This window comes from Bombina bombina, chromosome 5 (genome assembly GCF_027579735.1).
Source record: "Bombina bombina isolate aBomBom1 chromosome 5, aBomBom1.pri, whole genome shotgun sequence".
NCBI lineage: Eukaryota > Metazoa > Chordata > Amphibia > Anura > Bombinatoridae > Bombina > Bombina bombina.
This window is the reverse complement of record NC_069503.1, coordinates 937,383,415-937,405,242: the sequence shown is the minus strand read 5'-3', so window position 1 is coordinate 937,405,242 and position 21,828 is coordinate 937,383,415.

The following is a 21,828-nucleotide window of genomic DNA, read 5'->3' as shown; positions in this document are numbered from 1 at the left end:
TCGCTTTAACCATACATTTTTACAATAAAATATCAACCAGGCAGGGACAATGTAAATGCTAATGACCTTTCAAAGCAATCCAAATTGAGCCCAGTAGTTAGACCCGGACAGACCGCAGCCAACCGCCAAAGGATCTAGCGTGGTCTGCTGGAACCTTCAGTTAAGGGGGTGCATTGTGGCACAAAGCCTGTTGCTTCTTTTTCAGCCCAGCCACTCAAGGTTAAAAGACGGTTCCTCGCCACAAGTTGCTTTATTTCTTTTTTTTCTGCCCTATTAAACTCTGTACTCCATCACTTCACACCCTTTTCAGGAAATTTTTCTAGCCACCAGGATGTATTTTATTGTATCCGTGATACCCCCTAGTAATCCTGGCAATGCTACCTTCTGAGCACCCGTCAAACACAAAAAAGCTTGTAGCTCCCACACCATGTGACCAGAATGCACCAAAGTTTGCCATATGTGCACCTGAACGAGAGCTTTAACATTTGGGGGTGCCCCCACTAGAAGCTGGGTGCTTCACTGTTGAAGTTACCAGACATAAAATGAGGCAGGGCTAAATGCTATGCCTGGGAAACCCTATCTCCTGGTGGAATCTTTGCACAAGGGGAGAGAGCAGGGGGAAGTATGTGAGTGGCTTTTGCATGTTAACATTTTACACCTTGTATTGTATATAAACCCTGTGTCTTTACCAAAAATGTGTGTTACTCTCTGCTGCACTAAGCCTTGTCTGGTGCTTGTATGGGAGGGAAAGAGTTTCTTCCCTACAGAGCTTATTCACTGCAAAGAGGGTTATTAGTCAAATAGCCTGGTCTCTGTAGCCCTCTGAGGGTACTTGGAGAAGGGAGAACAGCACAGTGGGAAAGATCTGAACCTCACCTCAGGGTGCAATGCTCTAGGTCCTATTACAATACATAGTCTTGGTAGAGATGTATATCATGGGCAACCAACTTCCCTAAATGACAGGTACCTCCATTACAAATATCCTAATTTATGCCATAAATATTCTTTAGACCAAGTGATTCTCAGTCAAATCTTGCCAGGTTTTTAGTGACACATACAAAATTTTACTCAAAACTTATTTTTGAATTACTATTGTTATATTATAAAGGAGCGTTGTGTCATGTATATAAAATAATATTGGTATGAATTTCTGAAGCATGCAATCTCTTCATTTAGTGTGCTGCACTAGATTAGTAAGGACTTTCTGCACAGAAATTGGAAAATCTCCCTAATCTAATCACCTAATCTAATTACACCTAATCTAATCACCCTAAATAAATAAAAAAGCCCCCCAAAATAATAAAGATCCCTACCCTATACTAAATTACAAATAGCCCTTAAAAGGGCCTTTTGCGGGACATTGCCCTAAAGTAATGAGTTCTTTTACCTGTAAAAAAAAATACAATACCCCCCCAACATTAAAACCCACCACCCACATACCCATACCCAACCCTACTCTAAAACCCACCCAATCCCCCTTAATAAAACCTTACACTAACCCCTTGAAGATCACCCTACCTTGAGACGTCTTCACCCAACCGGGCAGAAGTGGTCCTCCAGACGGCCAGAAGTCTTCATCCGATCCGGGCAGAAGAGGACCTCCAGACGGGCAGAAGTCTTCATCCAGACGGCATCTTCTATCTTCATCCATCCGGAGCGGAGCGGGTCCATCTTCAAGACATCCAACGAGGAGCATCCTCTTCCATCCGACGACTAACACTAAATGACAGTACCTTTAAGTGACATCATCCAAGATAGCGTCCCTTCAATTCTGATTGGCTGATAGAATTCTATCAGCCAATCGGAGTTAAGGTAGAAAAAATCCTATTGGCTGATGCAATCAGCCAATAGGATTGAAGTTCAATCCTATTGGCTGATCCAATCAGCCAATAGGATTGAGCTTGCATTCTATTGGCTGATTGGAACAACCAATAGAATGCAAGCTCAATCCTATTTCCTTATTGGATCAGACAATAGGATTGAACTTCAATCCTATTGACTGATTGCATCAGCCAATAGGATTTTTTCTACCTTAATTCCGATTGGCTGATAGAATTCTATCAGCCAATCGGAATTGAAGGGACGCCATCTTGGACGATGTCACTTTAAGGTACCGTCATTTAGTGTTAGTCGTCGGATGGAAGAGGATGCTACGCGTCGGATGGCTTGAAGATGGACCCGCTCTGCTCCGTATGGATGAAGATAGAAGATGCCGCCTGGATGAAGACTACTGCCCGTCTGGAGGTCCTCTTCTGCCCGGATCGGATGAAGACTTCTGGCCGTCTGGAGGACCACTTCTGCCCGGATGGGTGAAGACGTCTCAAGGTAGGGTGATCTTCAAGGGGTTAGTGTAAGGTTTTATTAAGGGGGATTGGGTGGGTTTTAGATTAGGGTTGGGTGTGTGGGTGGTGGGTTTTAATGTTGGGGAGGTAATGTATTTTTTTTTACAGGTAAAAGAGCTGATTACTTTGGGGCAATGCCCTGCAAAAAGCCCTTTTAAGGGCTATTTGTAATTTAGTATAGGGTAGGGATTTTTATTATTTTGGGGGGCTTTTTTATTTTATTAGAGGGATTAGATTAGGTGTAATTAGTTTAAAATTCTTGTAATTATTTTATTATTTTCTGTAATTTAGTGTTTGTTTTTTTTCGTACTTTAGTTTAATTTAATTGTAATTAATTGTAGTTAATTTAGGTAATTTATTTAATTATAGTGTAGTGTTAGGTGTAATTGTAACTTAGGTTAGGGTTTATTTTACAGGTAAATTTGTACTTATTTTAACTAGGAAGTTATTAAATAGTTAATAACTATTTAATAACTATTGCACCTAGTTAAAATAAATACAAACTTGCCTGTAAAATAAAAATAAACCCTGAGATAGCTACAATGTAATTATTAGTTATATTGTAGCTAGCTTAGGGTTTATTTTATAGGTAAGTATTTAGTTTTAAATAGGAATAATTTAGTTAATAATAGTAATTTTATTTAGATGTATTTAAATTATATTTAAGTTAGGGGGGTGTTAGGGTTAGGGTTAGACTTAGATTTAGGAGTTAATAACTTAATTATAGTGGTGGCGACGTTGGTGGCGGCATATTAGGGGTTAATAAGTGTAGTTAGGTGGCGGCGACATTGGGGGCAGCAGAGTAGGGGTTAATAAAATTTAACTAATTTGGGGGCAGCAGATTAGGGGTTCATAGGGATAATGTAGGTGGCGGCGGTGTCCGGAGTGGCAGATTAGGGGTTAATAATAAAATGCAGGTGTCTGCGATGTCAGGGGCGGCAGATTAGGGGTTAATAAGTGTAAGATTAGGGGTGTTTAGACTCGGGGGTTCATGTTAGGGTGTTAGGTGTAGACAGAAATGTATTTTCCCCATAGTAATCAATGGGGCGGCGTTAGGAGCTGAACGCTGCTTTTTTGCAGGTGTTAGGTAGGTTTTTTTTCAGCCGGCTCTGCCCCATTGATTCCTATGGGGAAATTGTGCACAAGCACGTTTTGCCAGCTCACCGCTACCGTAAGCAGCGCTGGTATTGAGGTGAGATGTGGAGCTAAATTCTGCTCTACACTCACCTTTTTGCGGCTAACGCCGGGTTTAAAAAAAAAAACGTAATACCAGCGTTACTTTAGGTGAGCGGTGAGGGAAAACTGTGCGTTAGCCACGCACACCATTACCGACAAAAACTCATAATCTATCAGTTTGTTTCTTTGAATTGGCCACAGAATCTTGATTATCTCTTTTACGTTTTATGTTTGGTAAAGAGCATTATTTAAAAATGTTAACATATTTCTCTGCATGAAAAAGGTAAGGTGATTTTGAAACTAACAGGAAGTGTGTGTAACACTCATCCTAATGGAAAGATTACTCATTGGCGGCTAAGAAAAAATGATCACGTCTGTTAAACAATGATATACCCCATAATTATAGAAACTATTAATATCTATCTATCTATTTATCTATCTATCTATCTATCTATCTATCTCTCCCTTTCTCTCCCTTTCTCTCTCTCTCTCTCTCTCTCTATATATATATATATATATATATATATATATATATATATATATCACACACAGAGAAAGTCCAGCACTCACTTACAAGCTCACAGCTAAGATTAAAAGCAAAAATGGAAGGGTTAGTTACCGCATTTGGCCAAATGGGACAAGCCCAGGTACCACATCAAGGTCCCTTCCAAAACCTGGGAGCCTAAAACAGCCACACAATGCAAGCTCTCAATCCAACAAATTGGGAACAAGTGAAGGGTGCACAGGCTTATGTAATCACCCCAGACATATACAAAACATGGAAGGGGACTGTACTCACAGACTGGCTCCCAGGTTTTGGAAGGGACCTTGACGTGGTACCTGGGATTGTCCCATTTGGCCAGATGTTGTAACTAACCCTTCCATTTTTGCTTTTAATCTTAGCTGTGAGCTTGTAAGTGAGTGCTGGACTTTCTCTGTGTGTTGTATTAATTTGTTTTGTAATTTTCCCTATGGTTCTTGCACCCAGACCTGTCTGGGGTTAACTACCTGTGACTCTGGGGACAGCGCAGCTTCCTGTGAGTGCCAGTGAGCACCCAGGGCTGAGCATGTTGCAGGGTCATGGGATGGGTACCCAGTCCAGTCTGTGAGTGCAGTCACTTCCGTGTTTTGTGTATGTATATATATATATATATATATATGTCATCACTGTACTAAAGAGTATACCTCATCATCTGTGGGGGTTAGTTCAATTAGATTTTATGTATGCACAGTTATCTAGTGTGAGGTGAGTTATATTAACTTTAAGCTGTCATCACTGTTATGAGATACATAAATAATGCATCTCTAAGGGATAACCCCAACAAGGCTGTCAGAACAAAAAAAATATTTTTTGTATCTCTGTTTGTCAGCAACACCCAATATCCCAGCAATATTCCTTTAGAAGATGCATCACACAAGCAGTGCTTTGTGTGAATTAAATTTAACATTAAAGGCCTAATGATCAAAAACTAGCCAGGATTGAGAGAAATTCTGGAAGCTTTTTTTAAGCACTATATTTTATCTCTCCTTCACATGCAAAGTGATAAACAGCTGCTAAGCTAAAATGTGCCTTTGTAGAATTTTTTGAGAGACAGTAGCGATAAAACTTCTTAGATATCTTACCAGTGGACCATTGGGCCTGAGTCAAACGCTCTGAAGGGCCAGATTCCTAAAAACTCACTACTCACCATTATCTAAAACATTATCTAAAACAGTGTATCTCAAACTGTAGCTGTTCCATCACATTTCGATAAAAAATATTTTCTTTCAAATTACAGTGCACTTTTGCCTATTTATATGTAAAGAATGTAAAAATAGACACCCCCAAAATAATATTCTAATAACATGTTAAGGTTCTCTTAGTGAGGACACATTGACACTCTAAGCTAAACTCCTGTTTGTAGAGAGAGGACACATTTACCAGAGCACCTGCTGCACTGTAAGTGGGAAGGGAAACTTACGCCTAGATTTAAAGTTTTGTCGGTAAAGACCCGCGTAGTTAACGCTGCTTTTTTTCCCAACGCACCCTTCCAACAACGCTGGTTTTGAGAGTTGTCTGAGGGGCTGCGTTAGGCTCAAAAAAGGGTGCGTTGAGCCTAATTTAGCTCCACTTCAACCCTCAATACCAGCGTTGTTTACGGTAGTGGTAAGCTGGAAAAACGTGCTCTTGCACGATATCCCCATAGGAAACAATGGGGCATTTTGGGCTGAAAAAAAACCTAACACCTGCAAAAAAGCAGCGTTCAGCTCCTAACGCAGCCCCATTGTTTCCTATGGGGAAACACTCTCTAAGTCTACACCTAACACCCTAACATGAACCCCGAGTCTAAACACCCCTTACCTTACACTTATTAACCCCTAATCTGCCGCCCCCGCTATCGCTGACACCTACATTATATTATTAACCCATAATCTGCCGCTCCGGACACCGCCACAACCTACATTATCCCTATAAACCTCTAATCTGCTGCCCCTAACACTAAAATAGCTAAAATGTAATTATTAGTTATATTGTAGCTATATTAGGGTTTATTTTATAGGTAAGTATTTAGTTTTAAATAGGATTAATTTAGTTAATTTTAGGAATATTATTTAGTTTCATTTAAATTATATTTATGTTAGGGGGGTGTTAGGGTTATGGTTAGAGTTAGGTTTAGGGGTTAATAACTTTACTATAGTAGCGGCGACGGTGCGGGTGGGAGATTAGGGGTTAATAATTATAGGTAGGTGGCGGCTATGTTAGGGAGGGCAGATTAGGGTTTAATACTATTTATTCTAGTGTTTGCGAGGCGGGAGTGTGGCGGATTAGGGATTAATACATTTATTATAGTGGCGGCGAGGTCCGGTCGGCAGATTAGGGGTTAATACGTTTAGGTAAGGTAGCGGCAACATGGGGGGGGCAGATTAGGGGTTAATAAATATAATATAGGGGTCGGCGATGTTAGGGGCAGCAGATTAGGGGTTTATAGGTATAATGTAGGTGGCAGCGGTGTCCGGTCGGCAGATTAGGGGTAAACATTTTTTTTTATAGTGGCGGCGATGTGGGGGGGGCCTCGGTTTAGGGGTACATAGGTAGTTTATGGGTGTTAGTGTACTTTGTAGCACAGTAGTTAAGAGCTTTATATTCACGCGTTAGCCCATAAAGCTCTTAACTACTGACTTTTTTTGGCGGTAGGAGTCTTGTCGGTAGAGGGTCTACCGCTCACTTCTCCCAAGACTCCAAATACCGGCGTTAGGCAGATCCCATTGAAAAGATAGGATACGCAATTGGCGTAAGGGGATCTGCGGTAGCCTGGAATTGCAGTAGGGAAGTGAGCGTTAGACCCGTTCCTGGCTGACTCTAAATACCAGCGGGCGGTAAAAAGCAGCGTTAGGACCCCTTAACGCTGCTTTTGACGGCTAACGCCAAACTCTAAATCTAGCCGTTAGTTACTTGTTTCTGAGGGGAACCTTCTTTCAGTTAGACACTTGTTCCCTCAGTGATGAGTGTCCTCCATTTTATTGCAGGTAAGGGAGATGATTCTTATAAACATAGCTGGGAATATAATAGATTAAACTGGTCTAGCTAATGTTCCAGTGACAAGGGAAAGTAAATGCAGTGTGATTATAGGACATGTGGCATCTTCCTTTGGGGAAGGATGTTCTCAGCAGACAGAGCACATGTTGATTCTGCATTTGGATGTTAATCACAATAATTCTGTACTGTACCTGCACAGTTGTTATGCTTTATATACTGTATTATTGTGTTCTGTTACACACTTGTTCCCTCAGTGATGAGTGTCCTCCATTTTATTGCAGTTCATATTAAAGCACCCTAATTGCACCCAACCCCGATCGCACTGTGGAGTTTATTCATCAGAAGTGCAACAAAATTGGTGCCCAACGTGGGACCGGGGGAATATGTCACAGAAAAGACACAGAAGTGAATGCTGCATATAGAAATAGCAGTCTGTGAGTGAAAGAAACTTGGTGCAATCCCTGTAATAGAGTATGGTGAAGAAACAACCTGTCTGCTGAGGGGAATAGAAACAAGGAATTAGGCAAAGGAGGATATATACTAAATTAACCTCGTTGATGCCAAAAGCTACAATAATGGATATGGAGAGGTTACAAGATGAAATCAGCAGATCGTTAACACAGATGTCAGTCAGTGAACTGATTGAAACCTGCAAGGTTATTAAAGCGTCAGAAGAGAGTATGGCGAAAGGCAAAAACCGCCGCCATTACATGAGGATAATTAACAATATGATGGATGAACTGGTAGAGAGTGAGAGTGAAGAGGCTGTTATGCAATTTCTACAGACAACTAGGAAATTCATCTCTGAATTAGGGAAGAGAAAGGATGCTGAAGCAGTAAGTGATAGTGATAAAGACCCCCAACCGGAACAACAACAGTTGGAATATTTAAAGCAACAGTACTGCATTATGCAGGAAAAATTTCAGAAAACAACTAAGATCGTAGAGGATCAAATTAAAGAACTCAGCACTAAAAGTCAAGATTCAAGGGACAGTCATTTAAGAAAAGAACCTGTTTTAACGGCTAAGACACCTCATTAAAGTAACTTACCGGAAGTTGCAATAAGAAAGGACTTTAAAATTGCTGGTCAGATAGGTGAGAAGGGGCAGACAGAAAAATTGTCCTATACTAACCTCATGCACCAGATTGACATGGGACTATAAAGAGGATACTCTGAAATAGAGATTGTGGAATCTGTAGTCAAGGCCATAAGTCCTGGTTTAAGTCTTAGAGGTATGTTGGAAATGAAGAATGAGCTGACTCTAGCGCAACTGAAAAGAATCCTGAAAAGTCCCTACAAGGAAGAGAATGCGTCAGATTTGTACCAACAACTGATCAACGTCTCACAAAATACCAAAGAAACACCTCAGAATTTTCTGTTTAGAGCAATTGAACTGAAAGATCGTCTCTTGTTTGTTTCACAAGGAGAAGAATCAGATAAACACTTTGGAATGGAATTAATACAGAAGAAATTCTTAAGGTCTGTACGTACTGGACTGGTAAGTGATCACATCAAGTTTCAGCTAAAGCAATATTTAGACGACCCCTCTGCTTCTGATGATTTGCTCATAGAGAAAATGAATGAAGCTGCCAATATGGAGATTGAAAGAGAGATAAAGCAGAAGAAATCTCAAATCAGCAAACCAATGATGATGGAGTGTAAGTCCAGTCATCTACATTGTTCTCAGAAATCCGCTGACACCATGCCATTGATGCAGCCACAAGTAAGTAACCAAAATACTCAGCAAATTCAGAATACTAAACTGGATCTTGAAAAGGTAATACTGCAAATGCAAAAAGAAATGCTAGAAATGAAAACACTTTTGCAAAGTTCAGCAGCACAGCAGGAGCTTGTATTTAAAGGGCCAACAGCCACACCAAGACTAAGCAAAAGGGCTTGTGAATGTTGTGAGAACACTGATCAGGGAACCACATGTAACCATTGTTTCAAATGTGGTCAATCAGGACATTTTGCAAAAGGATGCAGAGTGAGAAAACAGAAACCGTTAAAAGAGAGAGGGTTGCTGTCAAGGGACAGACAGTAACCTACAGCACACCTGTGTCCCAGAGTAATACACTGCCCTATATCAAAGAAGTATCATATGAGTCCTCATATAGCAAGGAACACAGCAAAGGAAAGTTTAAAGCTGAGTACTTCACGAAGAATACAAGACTGCATTGCTCAGCATGCCCAGCAACTATACAATTCTACTAATGGACTGCCACCAAAAATGAACAGTGTTACCACAAAACACCATAGTAAATTGTTAAATCTCATTGGGAAAGATGTCTTGTGAATTGCGAAATGGACAACATTCCAGTTCAAGCTTTATGGGATACTGGCTCTCAAGTTAGCCTAATCAATGAGAGTTGGAGACAAAGATTCTTGCCACATACAGTGCTCAGATCATTGGAAGAATTGCTTGGACCAGGAGTTTTATGTGGAAAAGCAGCCAGTGAGACTGAAATTCCCTTTTCTGGTTGGGTTGAAGTAACTTTCCAGCTAACATCAAGCAACAATGACAGAAAACCACTCTTAGTGTCACTGGTAGTATCAGACGTCTGTAAAGTAGCAGAGCAACCAATTATTGGTTATAATGTCATTGAAGAAGTATTCAAAGCTACATTTGCAGAGGGAAAAAAATCCATTCCTGGTTTGGTTGATGTACTAAGAACAGCACTGGCAGTATCAACAAGTAAGGCCAAAATTCTGGTTAAACTTCTACAAGCAAGATGTGTACAATCTTGTGATGCCAAAATAAAAACTGGTACAAAGAACCAAAGAATTCCTGCAAGTACTGTGACCAGCATCAGGTGTAATGCCCACACAGGACCTTCACTGCAAAATCAGACAGTTCTGTTTACACCTTGTGACATTCACCAGTTACCTGATGGACTACATGTATGTGAGACATTAGTAACCATTCGAAGGGGACAGTTCTCTAAACTAAAAATTCCTGTTTGGAACACCACCAAGCACAATATTGTTTTACCTGGCCTAACTAAGCTTGGATGCATTGAGCCTATAAAGACATTGTACCCTGCACAGATGAAGCTGAAACCGTCGGTAGATGTCTCTATCCACTCAGTAAAGAAATTCATGTATCTACGACAGGACCAAAGGATAAAATAGACAATTTAAACAAGGTCAGTTCTCTGGAGAGCCACACCAATAGAGAATTATGGGATCCAGAAGTGTCCGTAAAACATCTCACAAAGGAACAGCAGCAGATAATCAGAAATATGTTAAGGGACGAATGCAATGCTTTTGCAAAAGACGACTCTGATGTTGTATACATTCCTTCCTTACAGTTACAGATTCGCCTAAAAGACAACATACCTGTCAAGAGAACGTATATGTCTGTACCAAAACCACTGCACCAAGAAGTAAAGGAATACCTGCAAGATCTGCTAAATCGGGGCTGGATTGCAAAGTCGAAATCTTCATATTCTTCACCTATTGTGTGTATGAGAAAGAAGGATGGTAGTTTAAGACTGTGCTGTGACTACAGAGAGTTAAACCAGAAATCCATTCCTGACCGTCATCCAATTCCAAGGATTCAAGACATGCTTGATAGTTTAGGAGGAAGTTCATGGTTCTCTGTGCTAGATTAAGGTAAAGCATATCATCAAGGATTTGTGGAAGAATCGAGTCGACCATTAACTGCCTTTATTACACATTGGGGTCTATATGAATGGATCCAAATACCATTTGGTCTTAGCTCAGCACCTGCAGAATTCCAGCGAAGTATGGAATCATGTTTACTAGGATTAAGAGACGAGATTTGTCTATTTTACCTAGATGACAATCTAGTCCATAGCAAGTCATTCCTTGAACATTTAGAACACGTACGGGTCGTTCTTCAACGTTATCAACAACATGGAGTTAAGCTAACAGCCAGAAAATGTGAACTTTTTAAAGACAAAGTGAGATTTCTTGGTAAAGTTGTGTCAAAAGATGGCCACTCCATGGATCCAGCAGAAATCGCACCTGTATTTGCATTGAGAGATAAAAGACCAAAGACTGTGGGAGAACTTAGGAAATTATTTGGATTTATCTCTTATTACCGTCCCTATATCCAAAACTTCTCCAGAATTGCAAAGCCACTTTATGAACTGCTATCAGCAGACTCAGTACCTGCTATGACTTCCGTGCCTGATAGCAAGACAAGAAAGAAACAGAAATCTAGACCAAAGGTGAAAGGTCAGCTTCCCTCCCATCATTTAATCGGTTGGACTGATGACCATCAGGAAGTATTAAGCCAGTTAACTGAAGTTTTAACTCATCCTCCAGTTATGGGTTATCCAGACTATTTGACATAATTCATACTCCACTGTGATGCCTCTCAGGAAGGACTGGGTGCTGTGTTATACCAGGAACAGGATGGTAAACTAAAGGCAATTGCTTACGGATCTAGAACTCTAACACCTGCTGAGAAAAACTACCACATGCACTCAGGGAAGTTAGAATTTCTAGCAATGAAATGGGCAATCTGTGACAGATTTCGAGACTACCTATATTACTGTCCAGCTATTGAGGTATACACTGACAATAATGCACTAACTTATGTCCTTACAACAGCAAAGCTGAATGCCACGGGTCACAGATGGGTTGCTGAATTGACAGATTTCAACGTTACCATTAAGTATCGTCCTGGAAAAAGAAAAATGGATGCAGATGTACTTTCTCGTATGCCACTGAGTCCTGAGCAGTACATGCAACAATGTTCTCAAGAAATAGATCCCAAAGTCATCAGCAGCATCACCCAGGCTATTCAAGTAAACCAAGAGGAAAGAATGCCTTGGCTGTGTCCACTGACAATAGCCAATACAACTCCAATGACAGACAATGGTGAATTCAAAAGTGTAGCTGAAATTCCCAAAGGGACTATCAGAACAGCACAAAAGGAAGCCCCTGCGATTGGAAAAGTATGGAAATATAAACAAGAGAACAAGTTTCCATCAAAACATGAGTGCCAAGGTGAATCTTCTGATTTTTCTATACTCCTGAGACAATGGCATAAACTTTATCTTGACAATGAAGGAATTTTGAGAATAAAAACACTATCAGGTTCTCAGTTAGTGTTGCCAAATAAGAACCATCAATTACAGTTTAAAGAATTACATGAAGAGATGGGACACTTAGGAGTTGAGAGGACTGTAAATCTAATCAGAGATAGATTCTGTTGGCCACATATGCAAAGGGCCACCGAACATTACATTACTCAACAGTGTACCTGTTTAAAGGATAAATGCCCAAACAAGCCTACTAGAGCTCCTTTGAGTAATATTACCACAACATATCCTTTGAAATGGTCTCCATTGACTTCCTTCATCTTGAGACATGTAAAGGTGGATATGAATATATCTTAGTGGTAATAGACCATTTTACAAGATTTGTTCAAGCATATGCAACCAGGAACAAGTCAGCAAGAACTGTTGCAGACAAAATATTTAATGATTTTGTCCTGAAATTTGGATTTCCTACCAAGATTCACCATGATATGGGTAGAGAATTTGACATTTTTGGCATTAGACAAGCACTGTCACATCCAAAACTCTCATACAACTCCATACCACCCGGAAGGCAATGGACAAGTGGAAAGGTTCAATCGCACCCTTCTATCCATGCTTCGCACTTTGTCATCTGAATCAAAAAAAGATTGGAAAAATTAACTTGCAAAGGTAGTACATGCATATAATTGTACACAGAGTGAAGCTACAGGATATTCTCCTTTCTTCCTTCTTTTTGGAAGATCTCCGAGATTACCCATTGATAGCATGTTTGACACTCCAGTAACTGAAAAATATCATACCTCTTCTGAATATGTGAACACCTGGACAAAAAGAATGAATAAGGCCTACAAAGTTGCTTCAGAAACAGCTACTAAAAGTGCAGAAAGAGGTAAAGCACACTATGACAAGAAGATTTATGGAGCTGAACTAATACCCGGTAGTAGAGTACTTGTAAGAAACCTCACAGAAAGAGGAGGTCCTGGAAAATTAAGATCCTATTGGGAAGATACTGTCTATGTTGTTCTTAAAAGGAAATGTAAAGACAGCCCAGTTTATGAAGTTAAGCCAGAAACTGGAAAAGGAAAAATCAAAGTTCTGCATCGCAATTTGTTGTTGCCATGTGATTATCTACCTGTAGAGCCAGGTCACAAAACAAAAGACAGACCTACTGCAAGAAACCAAGAAAACTGTAAGAATACTGCATTACAATCTGCACAAAACTTCAGTGATGAGACAGAAAGTGAGTCAGAGACGGAACAGGAAAAAGTGATCACAGAGATGGAAACACAACAGATCTGAATCCAGAAGCTGATGAGTTCTACCCACATCAGTTAGGAACCAATGAAAATCTTACAGAGATTGTTACAGAAGAAAATTCTTCTGAAGATGAGGGATCTGAAAATCCATCAGGACACATGGAAGAGGAAATGTCATCACCTGAAAACTCAATAGAGATAGTTGAAAGTGTGAGCGATGAAAATGAGGACTATTCAGATACCATTCCTCTAAAAAGACTAAAATCCAGCAGAGAAAGGAGACAACCAAAGACTTTGACTTATGATACTTTAGGTCAACCCAGCATAGTTTCCAGAGATCCAACAGTACAAGCCATACAGTGTTGAAATGTTTTACCTGTCTACCCTGATTGGTATCTAGATCCAGATTGTTTTGATGTAGATTCTAAACATTGGTAAATCTGTCAGGTTTAATTTTCTAATATTTGCAGATAAAATTATGCCGCAATTATTCATGTACAGAGCAAATGTTAAAGATGTACAAATGGTAAAGCAAAAGCAGTAATTTTGAGATGATGGAACTAGGTAAGATAGGAAAAGTTCACCCAAAGGTATTGGTTGAAATTATAAACTGACATGGTGAATGTGTATCTAATCTTCCACCATGCTGGGTCAAGTAAAGGGACAGAGTAAGAGTGTGTACTCTAGGTTACCACCATCTTTAGTCTGACTACAGTAACTTACACAAGTAAGTGAGGAAAGGGGTTTACCAAATAGTTTGCTGTAAGAGCAAGAATACCTCACCAGGTACTATAGCGCTCAATAGGCCTAGTGAGAAATTGTGACTTTGTGAATATGGGAGTAACTGTCACAGAGAGGATGTTTCCTCTGGTAACACGTACTCCTGACTACCCAACGGTGTTGTCAGACAGCAAGCACATATTGTTTTACCATACAGTGTTGGCATATGTCGAGGACGACATAAAAGTTTGTGGGGGAGAGTGTAAAGAATGTAAAAATAGACACCCCCAAAATAATATTCTAATAACATGTTAAGGTTCTCTTAGTGAGGACACATTGACACTCTAAGCTAAACTCCTGTTTGTAGAGAGAGGACATATTTACCAGAGCACCTTCTGCACTGTAAGTGGGAAGGGAAACTTAGTTACTTGTTTCTGAGGGGAACCTTCTTTCAGTTACACACTTGTTCCCTCAGTGATGAGTGTCCTCCATTTTATTGCAGTTCATTACATTTAGTGGACATTTATAAAATTAACCAGAGATCTGATCTCTGGTAAATTTTATAAGCGCTAATTGCTACCACAAGCTCGTTAGTGTTATTCCTGTTATCCAACATGAATTTTTTTGCGGCCGTCATAGAAATCAGTTATATGTGGGAAAGAATTCAACTGCTCAATCCCACATGAATGCTGTAGCATGCAATATACTACCACACACAAAATATATATTAATGGACGTGTAATACCAGCGCAAAAATGCAAGTGATATAAATTGTGGTCCTACTACAACTTTCCATAACTTGCATTTTTGTGCTAAACTTGTAAACACAAATTTCTTTCATGATTCAGACAGAGAATACAATTTAAAAAAATGTTTCCAATTTAAATCTATTATCAATTTGACTTAATTCTCATGTTATTCTTTGTGGAAGAGATATCTAGTTAGTTAGCCTGCATATGTCTACAGCACTACATGACAGGAAATAGTGCTGCCATCAAGTGCTTTTACTAATGTATAACAGTGTTGCAAAGCTGCTGACGTTTAGTACTGGGAATGCGTGCACATTCCTGAACTTGAAGGATAACAAGAAAACAAAGAAAACTTCGTACCAGAAATACATTGGAAAGTTATTTAAAATTGTATGTTCTATCTGAATCATGAAAGAATAAAATTGGGGTTTTACATCCCTTTAAAGACTTTGGGCCATATTACAAGTGGTGCACTATTGGATTTTTTCCCATATTACAAGTTGAAAGTAAAAAGTTAGCACTTAAGGAAAACCTGATGTGTGCTAACTTCAGGACTTCGGATATTGCAGCCGTGTTAACTTCTCCCCATAGACTTCAATGAAGTGTGCTGTTAAAAACCCCAACAGTAACACTTATTGCTCGAGAGCTAACCTGACACCGTGTAAGACCTTCAGTGCTAAAATTGAAGGTAGTTTTGCATAGTTTACATTCCAATGTTCTTTACGTACAGGAACATTTTATTCTTATTTTTATATATATATATACTAGTCCTAAACTCTGTGTACACGGGTCAAAATCCCCATCCATTTGGGGATTTTTGTGCAGTGTATGTGTGTGTGTGTGTTTATATGTATGTATATACATAAATAAACACATAAATACACATGTATATACATGTGTGCACATATAGACCCATACACATATTTAGACATATGTATATACATTATAGCCCTTTACAGTAAAACGCCTTGTCATATAGCAAATCCCTTTTAACCCTTATACATTTTTTATTAATATTTATATTAATATTTTTTTTTATCAGGTAGTGTATATATGTGTGTTACACTTTTCTTTAATGCATGTGTGATGTGTTTAGTGCCCATTTTAATAAATACAATCAATGGTCGGTCCACAGCACTTAAATAAAAGTTCACTTTATTGAATACAGATAAAACAAAGAAAGTGAAGTTTCAGGGTTGCCCCTTTAATCATACAATTTAAAGCGGCAACTCTGAAACGTCACTTTCTTTGTTTTATCTGTATTCAATAAAGTGAACTTTTATTTAAGTGCTGTGGACCGACCATTGATTGAATATATGCTATTTGGGGAGTTTGGCAGCTACCCCCAGGTCTTCACGAGCACTTTCCACAAGGAGCTGTATCACTGTGAGTCTATGCACATTTTATTTAAAGGGACACTAAACCCACATTTTTTTCTTTCATGATTCAGATAGAGCATGCAATTTTAAGCAATTCTAATTTACTCCTATTATCAATTTTTCTTCATTCTCTTGCTATCTTTATATGAAAAAGAAGGCATCTAAGCTAAGGAGCCAGCTCAATTTTTGGTTCAGACCTGGACAGCACTTGTTTATTGGTGTTGTCCAATCAGCAAGGAAAACCCAGGTTGTGAACCAAAAATGGGCCGGCTTCTAAAATTACATTCTTGCTTTTCAAATAAAGATAGCAAGAGAATGAAGAAAATTGATAATAGGAGTACATTAGAAAGTTGCTTAAAATGGCATGCTCTATCTGAATCATGAAAGAAAAAAATTGGGTTCAGTGTCCCTTTAATACATACACTTTACACAAGGTCTTAAAGGGACAAAATACTAATATACTAAATCACTTGAAACTGATGCAGTATAACTGTAAAAAGCTGACAGGAAAATATCACCCGAGCATCTCTATGTAAAAAAGGAAGATATTTTACCTCCCAATTTCCTCAGCTAAGCAGAGTAAGTTCTGTGTGAAATGTTATACTCAGCTGCAGCCCAGCTGCAGGTAAAAAAAAAAATGAAGAAATGAACAGCAGCCAATCAGCATCAACAGTGCTGAGGTCATGAACTCTTTTACTGTGATCTCATGAGATTTCACTTAACTCTCATGAGATTTTATTGTAAACTTCTTTACACTGAATAGGGAAATAAGATTAGAGTGCACAAGGCTCAATCCCTTAGCTGTCCCGGGACAGACATACTGATTTGCTGCTTAGAAGTCCTTTACAATGCGATGTGGCTACTGAGGATTTTTTTAGGTAAAATATCTTTTGTGTTTACATAGAGATGTTCAGGTGATATTTTCTAGTCAGCTTTTTACAGCTATACTGCATCACTTTCAAGTATTTAAACATTTGGGTATTATGGCCCTTTAACTCACTCTAACATGTTTACTTTCAACTTGTAATATGCACACAAGGGCTAGTTTCCAAGTTGGTGAAGATTGAAAACGTGTGGTAATATAAAAATTTTCCATAGAATTTAATCAAGATAAATGTTTTTATCACAAGTTTTCAAACTTTACCACCTCAATGGAAACGAGCCCAAAGTATACAAAAAAAAAGTTGTATTTAAAGTGCAAAGCAGAAATCTTACTCAAAGTGCAAAATACAAATTGTATTAAAAGTATAATGTAAAAATCATACTCATCATATATCTATAATTGTGTAAATATTGAGTCAAAGTACAAAATACAAATTACAGTTATTTTTTTTAATGTAAAATAAGTCTTGCAGTTTCAAAGTGTGTCTGTAGTTATTTCACAGTGGTAATTATATTCTTTAAGCAAGAGCAACAGTTGCTCCACCCACTAATCACTAGCTATGTTGCTCTCGTGTGGTACTTGTGGTACCCAAGCAGGACTTTTATTATGGCTTTAACCCTTTGCATAAATTAATTACAATCTTGCACTTGTTTTCAGCAGATAGGTTTTTGAACTTTGGTATTATCAGTGCGTTTTTCAGGTGATTACTATCCTTAAATTATTTTGCCATTATTACCCCTGAAGCTCATAAATGCTATCTCCTGAAAACAACATACAATTGTTATATGTCTTGTTAATCTCCCTATTTCCCTACTACCTCTTGCCTCAAAGCTTCTTGACAAGCTAGTATAAGTATGTCTATCCCATTTCCTTACATTAAACTCCCTCCTTGACCCACTGCAATCTGGATTTCGCCCCCTTCACTCAACAGAGACAGCAATTGTTAAGGTTACCAACGACCTACTTACAGCAAAATCAAAAGGCCAATTCTCTCTACTTATCCTCCTTGATCTGTCTACAGCCTTTGATACTGTCAACCACCATCTTTTACTCCATACCCTCCAATCCTTCGGCATCTGTGACACAGCTCTCTCTTGTTCTCTCCCTATCTGTCTAACCATAACTTTAGTGTAGCCTTCTCTAGGGTATCCTCTGCCCCGTTACCTCTTTCCTCCAGGATTAAACACAGAATTCTCACTCTGACACACAAAGCCCTCAATTGCACTGCTCCCCCTACATCTCAGAACTTGTCTCAAGATACTCTCCCTCCTGCCCCCTTCGCTCCGCTCATGATCTCCTACTCTCTTGCTACCTCCTCGCATTCTCGTCTACAACATTTCTCAAGACTGGCTCCCATCTTATGGAACTCTCTGCCTCGCTCCACAAGAATCTCCCCTAGTTTTAAAAGCTTCAAGTGCTCCCTGAAGACTCTACTATTCAGGGACGCTTGCAACCTACTCTAACCTTCCTATCTCCACTGCTATCCCCTAAAACCCCAGGGCATGTAAACCTATGAGCCCAGCTGTTTGTAGTTCACCTTCATAAGAGCTGACAACAACAGTGCAACTTTCGGCAGGACCCTCTCTCCCATTTTGATCCCTGTAATCGTTTTTTTATATACCACCCATGTTCATAGCGCTGAAGAACCTGTTGGTGCTCTACAAATACCTGATCAAAATAATAATTATAATTAGGAGCAACAATTGCACCACCCACTAATCACCAGCTATGTTGCTCTCTTGTGGTGCTTGTGGTACCAAAGCAGGACTATTCTTATGGCTTTAACCCTTTGCATAAATCAATGACAATCTTGCACTTGTTTTCAGCAGATAAGTTTTTGAACTTTGGACGGTATTATCAGTGTGTTTTTCAGGTGATTACTATCCTTAAATTATTTTGCCATTAATACCCCTGAAGCTCATAAATGCTATCTCCTTAAAACAACATACAATTGTTATATGTCTTGTTAATCTTACTATCTTGTAATCCAACAACCAAATCAAATGCACAGGATTAGTGACAAACAAAATTATATGTTCTGGGTTAAAGGGACAACGTACTTTAATATTTTATCCCTTTTAGGACCAGATTACAAGAGGAGCGGTATTTAACACTCCCGCTCGAGCGCTAACTCCACTAGAAGTAAGATTCTTGCGTGCGTCGGGTAGCGTTCATATTACAAGTTGAAAGTAAACAGTTTTGGCTCTTGTGCTAACACGATGTGCGTAAAAAGCTGAACTTAGAATATTGTGCATGATAACCTTTTTCCCCAATAGAAGCCAATGGACCAAAAAAAAGGTATCCAGTGCATCCTACATGTTTCGTGCCTGGCACAAAACATGTAGGATCCACTCTGGATACATGAAATAGGCTGGTTATATATATCTGGCTGTGGTGTATGGGCTAACATTACCACTTAAAATGGATACAATAAAGTTTGCTTTTACTTGTACAGATGGATTTGCTATTTTTTGGGGGGCGCTTTATGATATTCCTCTCTTTATGTTCTTAAAGGGGTATATATATATATAAAGTCCAAAGTTAGGGCCTGTACTCCTCCAGTTGAGGGTAAATAAGTACCAGGGTGCTATGTCAAAAGATACACAGAGTCCAAGGGTAAAGACAGCACTCACTGGATTTCATAAAAATGTACTTTTATTCAAACACGAATCATAAAAGGTCCCATAACATTTCGGTGCCTGACTGGCACCTTTATCAAATATATTCACCCAGCATGTAGGTAGATGGTATATCTGGGCATCCGGGAAGTCTGTTAACAAGAAAGAGATGCAGCAGCCTTAAATACCTGACTTGGCATAGAGTTCACAAGTAAGCAAATGCCGTTTTCGGCTCCGGGCGCATGTGTGCGTGTAACCACGCCCCTTCCGATCCATCCACTTCATGCCCAATGGTTTGCGTCACGCTCTCAACAAAAACACCCTTCTCTGGTGTAGAGTGCACACACATGGCTAATTAGCATACATCATAGTGCGCATGTCACTGTGGTGGACGGGAGAGAGCAGCTTGTGAGCACTGTAGCATTCTGAGGTTAAAAAGTGCATATGTTAGAAAAACAAATGCACGAAAAATCACACACTGTACATGGTATTGATCAGGACAAATAGAAAATGTATAAACATATAGGCAGTATGTCGTAGCTGTCTGGATGTGTATGGAGGGATATTTAGAGACCCATAGGAGTCATTTTACAACCTTGTTATATCATGGCAATGGCAGTGGAAACTGGCAGACACATCCCAATCAGGTGAAGAATAGGAACTAAATATGCCAATTTATGTAGAAACGCTTGGAAATGACCACATCAAGATAATGTAGGAGCTATCCAATTAAAGGACCAAAGTCCATCTTGACATTGAGCTCCCTCGGTTCCACTGTGTCAAGAGTGTATATCCACTTGGTTTCAAGTTGTAACAGTCGTATCCCTCGGTCACCCCCTCTTGTCATGGGAGGGATGTGATCAATGATCATGGTTCTGAGACTGGAAGCACTGTGTTTGTTAAGGGCAAGATGTTGGGCCACCGGTTGGTCAGAGGATCTGTTCTTAATTGCTTCCCTGATGGCACGCCGATGGTTGGCCATTCTCTTCCTAAAGGTGGTTATCGTTTTACCCACATAAAACAGGGAGCAGGGGCAAATAAGGATGTACACCACATAATTGCTGTTGCACGACAATCTGTGTTGAATCTCGAATCTTCTGTTGGTGTGGGGATGTTGACATCCCATTATATGTAATGCAGTCACCGCATTTAAAAGATCCCTGTTGTGCAGACTTCAACCAAGTCTCCTTCTGGTAAGATTCTGTGGGGTCCGTTTTGACCAAGATATCATGGATGTTACTAGCCCTTCGATTCACCATCCGGAGTGGTTTCATTTTCCTGCTAGTCAGATTCTTATCTGTCTGTGGAATGTCCCATGTGTCACAAACAACTTCATGTATGTGTTTGCGAATTGGCGTATAGGTTGTGATAAAATTCAGTTTGGGAGTGTTGATGGTCTTGTGTGTCTTGTTCCTTGCCTGAAGGGTTTCCTGATTCTGGTCATCTAGTTTCTATATAAAAGAGTCAACTGTTGAATACCCTCTTGCATACAACTTGTCACACATCACATTCTACTGTTGTTGAAGAATTTCAGGTTCAGAGTTATTGCGTACCACCCTAGTAATCTGTGAAGAAATAATTCCCATTTTTTGGTGATTGGGATGGCAACTAGTAGATAGTAATAGGGAATTCCTATTGGTAGCTTTTGTGAATAGTGAAGGACCAAAACCCTAACTTCCGTTATCGTCGACTTTAAAAACGTTAAGGTCAAGAAAATGTACACTATTCAATTCATATTCCAACTTGAATCTAATGGGGGGAGTTAGTGCTATTCAAACCATATACCCACTGTTCCAATTGGTTGGCTGTCCCTGTCCAAATAAGAAAAAGATTGTCTATATACCTAGTGTAAAAGGAGATATAAGGATGGGATAATGGTTAATGGTGTAAAGCTCGCATACAAGCTTAAAAAGTTGGCATATGTCGGGGCCATGTTAGACCCCATGGCCATGCCTGGCAACTGGAGAAAAAAAGTCCCTTTCAAATTTAAAGTAATTCTTGTAAGGCAATGTTCCATGAGCTCAATTAAGAATTCTAACAAAGGGCCTGTGTAATGACTAGATTCCCTCACTATGGATCTGACAGTCTCCAAGCCCACTACATGAGGGATTACCATGTAGAGATTGTCAACATCCATAGTAACCAATATGTCACTTTTCTGTAGAGTTATGT